Source organism: Chiloscyllium punctatum, chromosome 23 (assembly GCF_047496795.1).
Source record: "Chiloscyllium punctatum isolate Juve2018m chromosome 23, sChiPun1.3, whole genome shotgun sequence".
Classification (NCBI taxonomy): Eukaryota; Metazoa; Chordata; class Chondrichthyes; order Orectolobiformes; family Hemiscylliidae; genus Chiloscyllium; species Chiloscyllium punctatum.
Genome location: NC_092761.1, coordinates 47143969 through 47161958, shown reverse-complemented (window position 1 = coordinate 47161958; position 17990 = coordinate 47143969).

The window sequence follows — 17990 nt, the reverse complement described above, 5'->3', positions numbered from 1 at the left end:
GAGAATCTGGCAGGTACAGACCAATAATTAAACTCATTCAAACGGCAGAAACTGGCAGGTACAGGTCAATAATTAAACTCATTCACACAGCAGAAACTGCCAGGTACGGATCAAGAATTAAACTCATTCACACAGCAGACACTGGCAGGTACAGATCAATAATTAAACTCATTCACACAGCAGAAACTGGCAGGTACGGATCAATAATTAAACTCATTCACACAGCAGAAACTGGCAGGTACAGGTCAATAATTAAACTCATTCACACAGCAGAAACTGGCAGGTACTGATCAACAATTAAACTCATTCACACAGCAGAAACTGGCACGTACAGGTCAAAAATTAAACTCATTCACACAGCAGAAACTGCCAGGTACTGATCAAGAATTAAACTCATTCACATAGCAGACACTGGCAGGTACAGTTCAATAATTAAACTCATTCAAACAGCAGACACTGGCAGGTACAGACCAATAATTAAACTCATTCACACAGGAGAAACTGGCAGATACAGATCAATAATTAAACTCATTCAGACAGCAGAAACTGGCAGGTATGGATCAATAATTAAACTCATTCACACAGCAGAAACTGGCAGGTACAGATCGATAATTAAATTCATTCACACAGCAGAAACTGGCAGGTTACAGGTCAATAATTAAACTCATTCACACAGCAGACGCTGGCAGGTACAGATCAACAATTAAACTCATTCACACAGCAGAAACTGGCAGGTACAGATCAATAATTAAACTCATTCACAAAGCAGAAACTGGCAGGTACAGATCAATAATTAAACCCATTCACACAGCAGAGACAGGCAGGTAGAGGTCAATAACTAAAATCATTCACAGGAGAAACTAGTAGGTGTGGATCAATAATAAAACTCATTCACACAGCAGAAACTGGCAGGTACAGGTCAATAATTAAACTCATTCACACAGCATACACTGGCAGGTATGGCTCAATAATTAAATTCCTTCACACAGCAGACATTGGCAGGTTCAGATCAAAAACTAAACTCATTCACTCAGCAGACGCTGGCAGGTACAGATCAACAATAAAACTCATTCACACAGCAGAAACTGGCAGGTACAGATCAATAATTAAACTCATTCACACAGCAGGCACTGGCAGGTACAGATCAATAATTAAACTCATTCACACAGCTGACACTGGCAGGTATAGGTCAATAATTAAACTCATTCACACAGCAGAAACTGGCAGGTACAGATCAATAATTAAACTCATTCACACAGCAGAAACTGCCAGGTACGGATCAATAATTAAACTCATTCACAGCAGAAACTGGCAGGTACAGGTCAATAATTAAACTCATTCACACAGCAGACACTGGCAGGTATGGCTCAATAATTAAACTCATTCACACAGTTGACACTGGCAGGAAGAGGTCAATAATTAAACTCATTCACACGGCAGACACTGGCAGGTACAGATCAATAATTAAACTCATTCACAGAGCAGAAACTGCCGGTACGGATCAAGAATTAAACTCATTCACAGCAGAAACTGGCAGGTACAGGTCAATAATTAAACTCATTCACACAGCAGACACTGGCAGGTATGGATCAATAATTAAACCCATTCACACAGCAGACACTGGCAGGTACGGATCAATAATTAAACTCATTCACACAGCAGAAACTGGCAGGTACTGATCAACAATTAAACTCATTCACACAGCAGAAACTGGCACGTACAGGTCAAAAATTAAACTCATTCACACAGCAGAAACTGCCAGGTACGGATCAAGAATTAAACTCATTCACATAGCAGACACTGGCAGGTACAGTTCAATAATTAAATTCATTCACACAGCAGAAACTGGCAGGTTACAGGTCAATAATTAAACTCATTCACACAGCAGACGCTGGCAGGTACAGATCAACAATTAAACTCATTCACACAGCAGAAACTGGCAGGTACAGATCAATAATTAAACTCATTCACAAAGCAGAAACTGGCAGGTACAGATCAATAATTAAACCCATTCACACAGCAGAGACAGGCAGGTAGAGGTCAATAACTAAAATCATTCACAGGAGAAACTAGTAGGTGTGGATCAATAATAAAACTCATTCACACAGCAGAAACTGGCAGGTACAGGTCAATAATTAAACTCATTCACACAGCATACACTGGCAGGTATGGCTCAATAATTAAATTCCTTCACACAGCAGACATTGGCAGGTTCAGATCAAAAACTAAACTCATTCACTCAGCAGACGCTGGCAGGTACAGATCAACAATAAAACTCATTCACACAGCAGAAACTGGCAGGTACAGATCAATAATTAAACTCATTCACACAGCAGGCACTGGCAGGTACAGATCAATAATTAAACTCATTCACACAGCTGACACTGGCAGGTATAGGTCAATAATTAAACTCATTCACACAGCAGAAACTGGCAGGTACAGATCAATAATTAAACTCATTCACACAGCAGAAACTGCCAGGTACGGATCAATAATTAAACTCATTCACAGCAGAAACTGGCAGGTACAGGTCAATAATTAAACTCATTCACACAGCAGACACTGGCAGGTATGGCTCAATAATTAAACTCATTCACACAGTTGACACTGGCAGGAAGAGGTCAATAATTAAACTCATTCACACGGCAGACACTGGCAGGTACAGATCAATAATTAAACTCATTCACAGAGCAGAAACTGCCGGTACGGATCAAGAATTAAACTCATTCACAGCAGAAACTGGCAGGTACAGGTCAATAATTAAACTCATTCACACAGCAGACACTGGCAGGTATGGATCAATAATTAAACCCATTCACACAGCAGACACTGGCAGGTACGGATCAATAATTAAACTCATTCACACAGCAGAAACTGGCAGGTACTGATCAACAATTAAACTCATTCACACAGCAGAAACTGGCACGTACAGGTCAAAAATTAAACTCATTCACACAGCAGAAACTGCCAGGTACGGATCAAGAATTAAACTCATTCACATAGCAGACACTGGCAGGTACAGTTCAATAATTAAACTCATTCAAACAGCAGACACTGGCAGGTACAGACCAATAATTAAACTCATTCACACAGGAGAAACTGGCAGATACAGATCAATAATTAAACTCATTCAGACAGCAGAAACTGGCAGGTATGGATCAATAATTAAACTCATTCACACAGCAGAAACTGGCAGGTACAGATCAATAATTAAACTCATTCACACAGCAGAAACTGGCAGGTACAGGTCAATAATTAAACTCATTCACACAGCAGACGCTGGCAGGTACAGATCAACAATTAAACTCATTCACACTACAGAAACTGGCAGGTATGGATCAATAATTAAACTCATTCACACAGCAGATACTGGCAGGTACGGATCAATAATTAAACTGATTCACACAGCAGACACTGGCAGGTATGGATCAATAATTAAACTCATTCACACAGCAGAAACTGGCTGGTACAGATCAATAATTAAACTCATTCACACAGCAGACACTGGCAGGTATGGATGAATAATTAAACTCATTCACACAGCAGAAACTGGCAGGTACAGAACAATAATTAAACTCATTTACACAGCAGACACTGGCAGGTACGGATCAATAATTAAACTCATTCACACAGCAGACACTGGCAGGTACAGGTCAATAATTAAACTCATTCACACAGCAGACACTGGCAGGTATGGATCAATAATGAAACCCATTCACACAGCAGACACTGGCAGGTACGGATCAATAATTAAACTCATTCACACAGCAGAAACTGGCAGGTACAGGTCAATAATTAAACTCATTTACACAGCAGACACTGGCAGGTACGGATCAATAATTAAACTCATTCACACAGCAGAAACTGGCAGGTACAGGTCAATAATTAAACTCATTTACACAGCAGACACTGGCAGGTACATATCAATAATTAAACTCATTCACACAGCAGGCACTGGCAGGTACAGATCAATAATTAAACTAATTCACACAGCAGACACTGGCAGGTACAGATCAATAATTAAACTCATTCACACAGCAGACACTGGCAGGTAGAGGTCAATAATTAAACTCATTCACACGGCAGACACTGACAGGTACAGATCAATAATTAAACTCATTCACATAGCAGAAACTGCTGGTACGGATCAAGAATTAAACTCATTCACAGCAGAAACTGGCAGGTACAGGTCAATAATTAAACTCATTCACACTGCAGACACTGGCAGGTACAGGTCAATCATTAAACTCATTCACACAGCAGGCACTGGCAGGTAGAGGTCAATAATTAAACTCATTCACACAGCAGAAACTGGCAGGTATGGATCAATAATTAAACACATTCACACAGCAGAAACTGGCAGGTACGGATCAATAACTAAACTCATTCACACAGCAGAAACTGGCAGGTACAGGTCAATAATTAAACTCATTCACACAGAAGAAACTGGCAGGTATGGATCAATAATTAAACACATTCACTCAGCAGAAACTGGCAGGTACGGATCAATAACTAAACTCATTCACACAGCAGAAACTGGCAGGTACAGGTCAATAATTAAACTCATTCACACAGCCGAAACTGCCAGGTACGGATCAATAATTAAACTCATTCACAGCAGAAACTGGCAGGTACAGGTCAATAATTAAACTCATTCACACAGCAGACACTGGCAGGTATGGCTCAATAATTAAACTCATTCACACAGCAGAAACTGCCAGGTACGGATCAATAATTAAACTCATTCACAGCAGAAACTGGCAGGTACAGGTCAATAATTAAACTCATTCACACAGCATAAACGGGCAGATATGGATCAATAATTAAACACATTCACAGAGCAGACACTGGCAGGTACGGATCAATAATTAAACTCATTCACACAGCAGAAACTGGCAGGTACAGGTCAATAATTAAACTCATTCGCACAGCAGAAACTGGCAGGTACAGATCAATAATTAAACTCATTCACACAGCAGAAACGGGCAGGTATGGATCAATAATTAAACACTTTCACACAGCAGAAACTGGCAGGTACGGATCAATAATTAAACTCATTCACACAGCAGACACTGGCAGGTATGGATCAATAATTAAACCCATTCACAAAGCAGACACTGGCAGGTACGGATCAATAATTAAACTCATTCACACAGCAGAAACTGGCACGTACAGGTCAATAATTAAACTCATTCACACAGCAGAAACGGGCAGTTACAGATCAATAATTAAACTCATTCACACAGCAGACACTGGCAGGTATAGGTCAATAATTAAACTCATTCACACGGCAGACACTGGCAGGTACAGATCAATAATTAAACTCATTCACACAGCAGAAACTGGCAGGTACAGGTCAATAATTAAACTCAATCACACAGCAGACGCTGGCAGGTACAGATCAATAATTAAACTCATTCACACAGCAGAAACTGGCAGGTACAGGTCAATAATTAAACTCATTCACACAGTAGACACTGGCAGGTATGGCTCAATAATTAAATTCCTTCACACAGCAGAAACTGGCAGGTACAGGTCAATAATTAAACTCATTCGCACAGCAGAAACTGGCAGGTACGGATCAATAATTAAACTCATTCACAGCAGAAACTGGCATGTACAGGTCAATAATTAAACTCAATCACACAGCAGACACTGGCATAGAACATAGAACATAGAACATAGAACAATACAGCGCAGTACAGGCCCTTCGGCCCTCGATGTTGCGCCGATCAAAGCCCACCTAACCTACACTAACCCACTATCCTCCATATACCTATCCAATGCCCGCTTAAATACCCATAAAGAGGGAGAGTCCACTACTGCTACTGGCAGGGCATTCCATGATCTTACGACTCGCTGAGTGAAGAACCTACCCCTAACATCAGTCCTATATCTACCCCCCCTTAATTTAAAGCTATGCCCCCTTGTAATAGCTGACTCCATACGCGGAAAAAGGTTCTCACTGTCAACCCTATCTAACCCCCTAATCATCTTGTACACCTCTATCAAATCACCCCTAAACCTTCTTTTCTCCAAAGAAAACAACCCCAAGTGCCTCAGCCTTTCCTCATAGGATCTTCCTACCATACCAGGCAACATCCTGGTAAACCTCCTCTGCACCCGTTCCAGTGCCTCCACATCCTTCCTATAGTATGGCGACCAAAACTGCACACAATATTCCAGAAGTGGCATGTATGGCTCAATAATTAAATTCATTCACACAGCAGACATTGGCATGTACAGGTCAATAATTAAACTCATTCACACTGCAGAAACTGGCAGGTATGGATCAATAATTAAACTCATTCACACTGCAGACACTGACAGGTACGGATCAATAATTAAACTGATTCACACAGCAGACACTGGCAGGTATGGATCAAAAATTAAACTCATTCACACAGCAGAATCTGGCTGGTACAGATCAATAATTAAACTCATTCACACAGCAGACACTGGCAGGTATGGATGAATAATTAAACTCATTCACACAGCAGAATCTGGCAGGTACAGAACAATAATTAAACTCATTTACACAGCAGACACTGGCAGGTAGAGGTCAATAATTAAACTCATTCACACGGCAGACACTGGCAGGTACAGATCAATAATTATACTCATTCACACAGCAGAAACTGCTGGTACTGATCAAGAATTAAACTCATTCACAGCAGAAACTGGCAGGTACAGGTCAATAATTAAACTCATTCACACAGCAGACACTGGCAGGTACGGATCAATAATTAAACTCATTCACACGGCAGAAACTGGCAGGTATGGATAAATAATTAAACTCATTCACACAGCAGGCACCGGCAGGTACAGGTCAATAATTAAACTCATTCACACAGCAGAAACTGGCAGGTACAGATCAATAATTAAACTGATTCACACAGCAGAAACTGGCAGGTATGGATCAATAATTAAACTCATTCACACAGCAGAAACTGGCAGGTACAGATCAATAATTAAACTCATTCACACAGGAGAATCTGGCAGGTACAGACCAATAATTAAACTCATTCAAACGGCAGAAACTGGCAGGTACAGGTCAATAATTAAACTCATTCACACAGCAGAAACTGCCAGGTACGGATCAAGAATTAAACTCATTCACACAGCAGACACTGGCAGGTACAGATCAATAATTAAACTCATTCACACAGCAGAAACTGGCAGGTACGGATCAATAATTAAACTCATTCACACAGCAGAAACTGGCAGGTACAGGTCAATAATTAAACTCATTCACACAGCAGAAACTGGCAGGTACTGATCAACAATTAAACTCATTCACACAGCAGAAACTGGCACGTACAGGTCAAAAATTAAACTCATTCACACAGCAGAAACTGCCAGGTACTGATCAAGAATTAAACTCATTCACATAGCAGACACTGGCAGGTACAGTTCAATAATTAAACTCATTCAAACAGCAGACACTGGCAGGTACAGACCAATAATTAAACTCATTCACACAGGAGAAACTGGCAGATACAGATCAATAATTAAACTCATTCAGACAGCAGAAACTGGCAGGTATGCATCAATAATTAAACTCATTCACACAGCAGAAACTGGCAGGTACAGATCGATAATTAAATTCATTCACACAGCAGAAACTGGCAGGTTACAGGTCAATAATTAAACTCATTCACACAGCAGACGCTGGCAGGTACAGATCAACAATTAAACTCATTCACACAGCAGAAACTGGCAGGTACAGATCAATAATTAAACTCATTCACAAAGCAGAAACTGGCAGGTACAGATCAATAATTAAACCCATTCACACAGCAGAGACAGGCAGGTAGAGGTCAATAACTAAAATCATTCACAGGAGAAACTAGTAGGTGTGGATCAATAATAAAACTCATTCACACAGCAGAATCTGGCAGGTACAGGTCAATAATTAAACTCATTCACACAGCATACACTGGCAGGTATGGCTCAATAATTAAATTCCTTCACACAGCAGACATTGGCAGGTTCAGATCAAAAACTAAACTCATTCACTCAGCAGACGCTGGCAGGTACAGATCAACAATAAAACTCATTCACACAGCAGAAACTGGCAGGTACAGATCAATAATTAAACTCATTCACACAGCTGACACTGGCAGGTATAGGTCAATAATTAAACTCATTCACACAGCAGAAACTGGCAGGTACAGATCAATAATTAAACTCATTCACACAGCAGAAACTGCCAGGTACGGATCAATAATTAAACTCATTCACAGCAGAAACTGGCAGGTACAGGTCAATAATTAAACTCATTCACACAGCAGACACTGGCAGGTATGGCTCAATAATTAAACTCATTCACACAGTTGACACTGGCAGGAAGAGGTCAATAATTAAACTCATTCACACGGCAGACACTGGCAGGTACAGATCAATAATTAAACTCATTCACAGAGCAGAAACTGCCGGTACGGATCAAGAATTAAACTCATTCACAGCAGAAACTGGCAGGTACAGGTCAATAATTAAACTCATTCACACAGCAGACACTGGCAGGTATGGATCAATAATTAAACCCATTCACACAGCAGACACTGGCAGGTACGGATCAATAATTAAACTCATTCACACAGCAGAAACTGGCAGGTACTGATCAACAATTAAACTCATTCACACAGCAGAAACTGGCACGTACAGGTCAAAAATTAAACTCATTCACACAGCAGAAACTGCCAGGTACGGATCAAGAATTAAACTCATTCACATAGCAGACACTGGCAGGTACAGTTCAATAATTAAACTCATTCAAACAGCAGACACTGGCAGGTACAGACCAATAATTAAACTCATTCACACAGGAGAAACTGGCAGATACAGATCAATAATTAAACTCATTCAGACAGCAGAAACTGGCAGGTATGGATCAATAATTAAACTCATTCACACAGCAGAAACTGGCAGGTACAGATCAATAATTAAACTCATTCACACAGCAGAAACTGGCAGGTACAGGTCAATAATTAAACTCATTCACACAGCAGACGCTGGCAGGTACAGATCAACAATTAAACTCATTCACACTACAGAAACTGGCAGGTATGGATCAATAATTAAACTCATTCACACAGCAGATACTGGCAGGTACGGATCAATAATTAAACTGATTCACACAGCAGACACTGGCAGGTATGGATCAATAATTAAACTCATTCACACAGCAGAAACTGGCTGGTACAGATCAATAATTAAACTCATTCACACAGCAGACACTGGCAGGTATGGATGAATAATTAAACTCATTCACACAGCAGAAACTGGCAGGTACAGAACAATAATTAAACTCATTTACACAGCAGACACTGGCAGGTACGGATCAATAATTAAACTCATTCACACAGCAGACACTGGCAGGTACAGGTCAATAATTAAACTCATTCACACAGCAGACACTGGCAGGTATGGATCAATAATGAAACCCATTCACACAGCAGACACTGGCAGGTACGGATCAATAATTAAACTCATTCACACAGCAGAAACTGGCAGGTACAGGTCAATAATTAAACTCATTTACACAGCAGACACTGGCAGGTACGGATCAATAATTAAACTCATTCACACAGCAGAAACTGGCAGGTACAGGTCAATAATTAAACTCATTTACACAGCAGACACTGGCAGGTACATATCAATAATTAAACTCATTCACACAGCAGGCACTGGCAGGTACAGATCAATAATTAAACTAATTCACACAGCAGACACTGGCAGGTAGAGGTCAATAATTAAACTCATTCACACAGCAGACACTGGCAGGTACAGATCAATAATTAAACTCATTCACACAGCAGACACTGGCAGGTAGAGGTCAATAATTAAACTCATTCACACGGCAGACACTGACAGGTACAGATCAATAATTAAACTCATTCACATAGCAGAAACTGCTGGTACGGATCAAGAATTAAACTCATTCACAGCAGAAACTGGCAGGTACAGGTCAATAATTAAACTCATTCACACTGCAGACACTGGCAGGTACAGGTCAATCATTAAACTCATTCACACAGCAGGCACTGGCAGGTAGAGGTCAATAATTAAACTCATTCACACAGCAGAAACTGGCAGGTATGGATCAATAATTAAACACATTCACACAGCAGAAACTGGCAGGTACGGATCAATAACTAAACTCATTCACACAGCAGAAACTGGCAGGTACAGGTCAATAATTAAACTCATTCACACAGAAGAAACTGGCAGGTATGGATCAATAATTAAACACATTCACTCAGCAGAAACTGGCAGGTACGGATCAATAACTAAACTCATTCACACAGCAGAAACTGGCAGGTACAGGTCAATAATTAAACTCATTCACACAGCCGAAACTGCCAGGAACGGATCAATAATTAAACTCATTCACAGCAGAAACTGGCAGGTACAGGTCAATAATTAAACTCATTCACACAGCAGACACTGGCAGGTATGGCTCAATAATTAAACTCATTCACACAGCAGAAACTGCCAGGTACGGATCAATAATTAAACTCATTCACAGCAGAAACTGGCAGGTACAGGTCAATAATTAAACTCATTCACACAGCATAAACGGGCAGATATGGATCAATAATTAAACACATTCACAGAGCAGACACTGGCAGGTACAGGTCAATAATTAAACTCATTCACACAGCAGAAACTGGCAGGTACAGGTCAATAATTAAACTCATTCGCACAGCAGAAACTGGCAGGTACAGATCAATAATTAAACTCATTCACACAGCAGAAACGGGCAGGTATGGATCAATAATTAAACACTTTCACACAGCAGAAACTGGCAGGTACGGATCAATAATTAAACTCATTCACACAGCAGACACTGGCAGGTATGGATCAATAATTAAACCCATTCACAAAGCAGACACTGGCAGGTACGGATCAATAATTAAACTCATTCACACAGCAGAAACTGGCACGTACAGGTCAATAATTAAACTCATTCACACAGCAGAAACGGGCAGTTACAGATCAATAATTAAACTCATTCACACAGCAGACACTGGCAGGTATAGGTCAATAATTAAACTCATTCACACGGCAGACACTGGCAGGTACAGATCAATAATTAAACTCATTCACACAGCAGAAACTGCCGGTACGGATCAAGAATTAAACTCATTCACACAGCACACACTGGCAGGTACAGGTCAATAATTAAACTCATTCACACATCAGACACTGGCAGGTATGGATCAATAATGAAACCCATTCACACAGCAGACACTGGCAGGTACGGATCAATAATTAAACTCATTCACACAGCAGAAACTGGCAGGTACAGGTCAATAATTAAACTCATTCACACAGCAGACACTGGCAGGTATGGCTCAATAATTAAACTCATTCACACAGCAGAGACTGGCAGGTGCAGATCAATAAATAAACTCATTCACACAGCAGAAACTGGCACGTACAGGTCAATAATTAAACTCATTCACACAGCAGACACTGGCAGGTACAGATCAATAATTAAACTCATTCACACAGCAGAAACTGGCAGGTACAGGTCAATAATTAAACTCATTCACACAGAAGACACTGGCAGGTACAGATCAATAATTAAATTCCTTCACACAGCAGACATTGGCAGGTACAGGTCAATAATTAAACTCATTCACACAGCAGAAACTGGCAGGTACGGATCAATCATTAAACTCATTCACAGCAGAAACTGGCATGTACAGGTCAATAATTACACTCAATCACACAGCAGACACTGGCATGTATGGCTCAATAATTAAATTCAATCACACAGCAGACATTGGCAGGTACAGGTCAATAATTAAACTCATTCACACTGCAGAAACTGGCAGGTATGAATCAATAATTAAACTCATTCACACAGCAGACACTGGCAGGTACGGATCAATAATTAAACTGATTCACACAGCAGACACTGGCAGGTACGGATCAATAATTAAACTCATTCACACAGCAGAAACTGGCTGGTACAGATCTATAATTAAACTCATTCACACAGCAGACACTGGCAGGTATGGATGAATAATTAAACTCATTCACACAGCAGAAACTGGCAGGTACAGAACAATAATTAAACTCATTTACACAGCAGACACTGGCAGGTACAGATCAATAATTAAACTAATTCACACAGCAGACACTGGCAGGTAGAGGTCAATAATTAAACTCATTCTCACAGCAGAAATTGGCAGGTATGGATCAATAATTAAACTCATTCACACAGCAGACACTGGCAGGTACAGATCAATAATTAAACTCATTCACACAGCAGACACTGGCAGGTAGAGGTCAATAATTAAACTCATTCACACGGCAGACACTGACAGGTACAGATCAATAATTAAACTCATTCACACAGCAGAAACTGCTGGTACGGATAAAGAATTAAACTCATTCACAGCAGAAACTGGCAGGTACAGGTCAATAATTAAACTCATTCACACAGCAGACACTGGCAGGTAGTGGTCAATCATTAAACTCATTCACACAGCAGGCACTGGCAGGTACAGATCAATAATTAAACTCATTCACACAGCAGACACTGGCAGGTACAGATCAATAATTAAACTCATTCACACAGCAGAAACTGCTGGTACGGATCAAGAATTAAACTCATTCACAGCAGAAACTGGCAGGTACAGGTCAATAATTAAACTCATTCACAGCAGACACTGGCAGGTACAGGTCAATAATTAAACTCATTCACACAGCAGACACTGGCAGGTACAGGTCAATCATTAAACTCATTCACACAGCAGGCACTGGCAGGTACAGATCAATAATTAAACTCATTCACACAGCAGACACTGGCAGGTAGAGGTCAATAATTAAACTCATTCACACAGCAGAAACTGGCAGGTATGGATCAATAATTAAACACATTCACACAGCAGAAACTGGCAGGTACGGATCAATAACTAAACTCATTCACACAGCAGAAACTGGCAGGTACAGGTCAATAATTAAACTCATTCACACAGAAGAAACTGGCAGGTACGGATCAATAATTAAACTCATTCACACAGAAGAAACTGGCAGGTAGAGGTCAATAATTAAACTCATTCACACAGCAGAAACTGGCAGGTATGGATCAATAATTAAACACATTCACACAGCAGAAACTGGCAGGTATGGATAAATAATTAAACTCATTCACACAGCAGGCACTGGCAGGTACAGGTCAATAATTAAACTCATTCACACAGCAGAAACTGGCAGGTACAGATCAATAATTAAACTCATTCACACAGCAGAAACTGGCAGGTACAGATCAATAATTAAACTCATTCACACAGGAGAATCTGGCAGGTACAGACCAATAATTAAACTCATTCAATCGGCAGAAACTGGCAGGTACAGGTCAATAATTAAACTCATTCACACAGCAGAAACTGCCAGGTACGGATCAAGAATTAAACTCATTCACATAGCAGACACTGGCAGGTACAGATCAATAATTAAACTCATTCACACAGCAGAAACTGGCAGGTACGGATCAATAATTAAACTCATTCACACAGCAGAAACTGGCAGGTACAGGTCAATAATTAAACTCATTCACACAGCAGAAACTGGCAGGTACTGATCAACAATTAAACTCATTCACACAGCAGAAACTGGCACGTACAGGTCAAAAATTAAACTCATTCACACAGCAGAAACTGCCAGGTACTGATCAAGAATTAAACTCATTCACATAGCAGACACTGGCAGGTACAGTTCAATAATTAAACTCATTCAAACAGCAGACACTGGCAGGTACAGACCAATAATTAAACTCATTCACACAGGAGAAACTGGCAGGTACAGGTCAATAATTAAACTCATTCACACAGCAGAAACTGGCAGATATGGATCAATAATTAAACTCATTCACACAGCAGAAACTGGCAGGTACAGGTCAAAAATTAAACTCATTCACACAGCAGAAAGTGCCAGGTACAGATCATTAATTAAACTCATTCACACAGCTGACACTGGCAGGTACAGTTCAATAATTAAACTCATTCAAACAGCAGACACTGGCAGGTACAGACCAATAATTAAACTCATTCACACAGGAGAAACTGGCAGATACAGATCAATAATTAAACTGATTCAGACAGCAGAAACTGGCAGGTACAGGTCAATAATTAAACTCATTCACACAGCAGACGCTGGCAGGTACAGATCAACAATTAAACTCATTCACACAGCAGAAACTGGCAGGTACAGATCATTAATTAAACTCATTCACACAGCTGACACTGGCAGGTATAGGTCAATAATTAAACTCATTCACACAGCAGAAACTGGCAGGTACAGATCAATAATTAAACTCATTCACACAGCAGAAACTGGCAGGTACAGGTCAATAATTAAACTCATTCACACAGCAGACGCTGGCAGGTACAGATCAATAATTAAACTCATTCACACAGCAGACACTGGCAGGTATAGGTCAATAATTAAACTCATTCACACGGCAGACACTGGCAGGTACAGATCAATAATTAAACTCATTCACACAGCAGAAACTGCCGGTACGGATCAAGAATTAAACTCATTCACAGCAGAAACTGGCAGGTACAGGTCAAAAATTAAACTCATTCACACAGCAGACACTGGCAGGTATGGAGTTTGCACGTTCTCCCCGTGTCTGTGTGGGTTTCCTCCGGGTGCTCCGGTTTCCTCCCACAGTCCAAAGATGTGCAGATCAGGTGAATTGGCCATGCTAAATTGCCCGTAGTGTTAGGTAAGGGGTAGATATAGATGTAGTGGTAGGGGTATGGGTGGGTTACGCTTCGGCGGGGCGGTGTGGACTTGTTGGGCCGAAGGGCCTGTTTCCACACTGTAAGTAATCTAATCTCATCTAATCTAATCTAAGCAGAAACTGGCAGGTACAGGTCAATAATTAAACTCATTCATACAGAAGAAACTGGCAGGTACGGATCAATAATTAAACTCATTCACACAGCAGAAACTGGCAGGTATGGATAAATAATTAAACTCATTCACACAGCAGGCACTGGCAGGTACAGATCAATAATTAAACTCATTCACACAGCAGAAACTGGCAGGTACAGATCAATAATTAAACTCATTCACACAGCAGAAACTGGCAGGTACAGTTTAATAATTAAACTCATTCAGACAGCAGAAACTGGCAGGTATGGATCAATAATTAAACTCATTCACACAGCAGAAACTGGCAGGTACAGATCAATAATTAAACTCATTCACACAGGAGAAACTGACAGGTACAGACCAATAATTAAACTCATTCACACAGCAGAAACTGGCACGTACAGGTCAAAAATTAAACTCATTCACATAGCAGACACTGGCAGGTACAGTTCAATAATTAAACTCATTCAAACAGCAGACACTGGCAGGTACAGACCAATAATTAAACTCATTCACACAGGAGAAACTGGCAGATACAGATCAATAATTAAACTCATTCAGACAGCAGAAACTGGCAGGTATGGATCAATAATTAAACTCATTCACACAGCAGAAACTGGCAGGTACAGATCAATAATTAAACTCATTCACACAGCAGACACTGGCAGGTACAGGTCAATAATTAAACTCATTCACACAGCAGACGCTGGCAGGTACAGATCAATAATTAAACTCATTCACACTGCAGAGACAGGCAGGTAGAGGTCAATAACTAAAATCATTCACAGGAGAATCTGGCAGGTATGGATCAATAATAAAACACATTCACACAGCAGAAACTGGCAGGTACAGGTCAATAATTAAACTCATTCACACTGCAGAAACTGGCAGGTATGGATCAATGATTAAACTCATTCACACAGCAGACACTGGCAGGTACGGATCAATAATTAAACTCATTCAGTCAGCAGAAACTGGAAGGTACAGATCAATAATTAAACTCAATCACACAGCAGACACTGGCAGGTACAGGTCAATAATTAAACTCATTCACACAGCAGACACTGGCAGGTGCAGATCAATAGATAAACTCATTCACACAGCAGAAACTGGCACGTACAGGTCAATAATTAAACTCATTCACACAGCAGACACTGGCAGTTACAGATCAATAATTAAACTCATTCACACAGCAGACACTGGCAGGTATAGGTCAATAATTAAACTCATTCACACGGCAGACACTGGCAGGTACAGATCAATAATTAAACTCATTCACACAGCAGAAACTGCCGGTACGGATCAAGAATTAAACTCATTCACAGCAGAAACTGGCAGATACAGGTCAATAATTAAACTCATTCACACAGCAGACACTGGCAGGTATGGATCAATAATTAAACCCATTCACACAGCAGACACTGGCAGGTACGGATCAATAATTAAACTCATTCACACAGCAGAAACTGGCAGGTACAGGTCAATAAGTAAACTCATTCACACAGCAGACACTGGCACGTACAGGTCAATAATTAAACTTAGAACATAGAACATAGAACATAGAACAATACAGCACAGAACAGGCCCTTCGGCCCACGATGTTGTGCCGAACTTCTATCCTAGATTAAGCACCCATCCATGTACCTATCCAAATGCCGCTTAAAGGTCGCCAGTGAATCTGACTCTACCACTCCCACGGGCAGCGCATTCCATGCCCCCACCACTCTCTGGGTGAAGAACCCACCCCTGACATCTCCCCTATACCTTCCACCCTTCACCTTAAATTTATGTCCCCTTGTAACACTCTGTTGTACCCGGGGAAAAAGTTTCTGACTGTCTACTCTATCTATTCCTCTGATCATCTTATAAACCTCTATCAAGTCACCCCTCATCCTTCGCCGTTCCAACGAGAAAAGGCCGAGAACTCTCAACCTATCCTCGTACGACCTACACTCCATTCCAGGCAACATCCTGGTAAATCTTCTCTGCACCCTCTCCAAAGCTTCCACATCTTTCCTAAAGTGAGGCGACCAGAACTGCACACAGTACTCCAAATGTGGCCTAACCAAAGTCCTGTACAGCTGCAACATCACCTCACGACTCTTGAATTCAATCCCTCTGCTAATGAACGATAATACTCCATAGGCCTTCTTACAAACTCTATCCACCTGAGTGGCAACCTTCAAAGATCTATGTACATAGACCCCAAGATCCCTCTGTTCCTCCACCTGACCAAGAACCCTACCATTAACCCTGTATTCCGCATTCTTATTTGTTCTTCCAAAATGGACAACTTCACACTTGGCAGGGTTGAACTCCATCTGCCACTCCTCAGCCCAGCTCTCCATCATATATAAGTCCCTCTGCAGCCGACAACAGCCCTCCTCACTGTCCACAACTCCACCTATCTTTGTATCATCTGCAAATTTACTGACCCACCCTTCGACTCCCTCATCTAAGTCATTAATAAAAATTACAAACAGCAGAGGACCCAGAACTGATCCCTGCCGAACTCCACTTGTAACTGGACTCCATGCTGAATATTTACCATCTACTACCACTCTCTGACTTCGACCGGTTAGCCAGTTTTCTATCCAATTGGCCAAATTTCCCTCTATCCCATGCCTCCTGACTTTCCGCATAAGCCTACCATGGGGAACCTTATCAAATGCCTTACTAAAATCCATGTACACTACATCCACTGCTCTACCCTCATCCACATGCTTGGTCACCTCCTCGAAGAATTCAATAAGACTTGTAAGGCAAGACCTACCCTTCACAAATCCGTGCTGGCTGTCCCTAATCAAGCAGTGCCGTTCCAGATACTCGTAAATCCTATCCCTCAGTACCCTTTCCATTACTTTGCCTACCACAGAAGTAAGACTAACTGGCCTGTAATTCCCGGGGTTATCCCTATTCCCTTTTTTGAACAGGGGCACAACATTCGCTACTCTCCAGTCCCCTGGTACCACCCCCGTTGCCAGTGAAGACGAGAAGATCATTGCCAACGGTACTGCAATTTCCTCTCTTGCTTCCCACATAATCCTAGGATATATCCCGTCAGGCCCGGGGGACTTGTCTATCCTCAA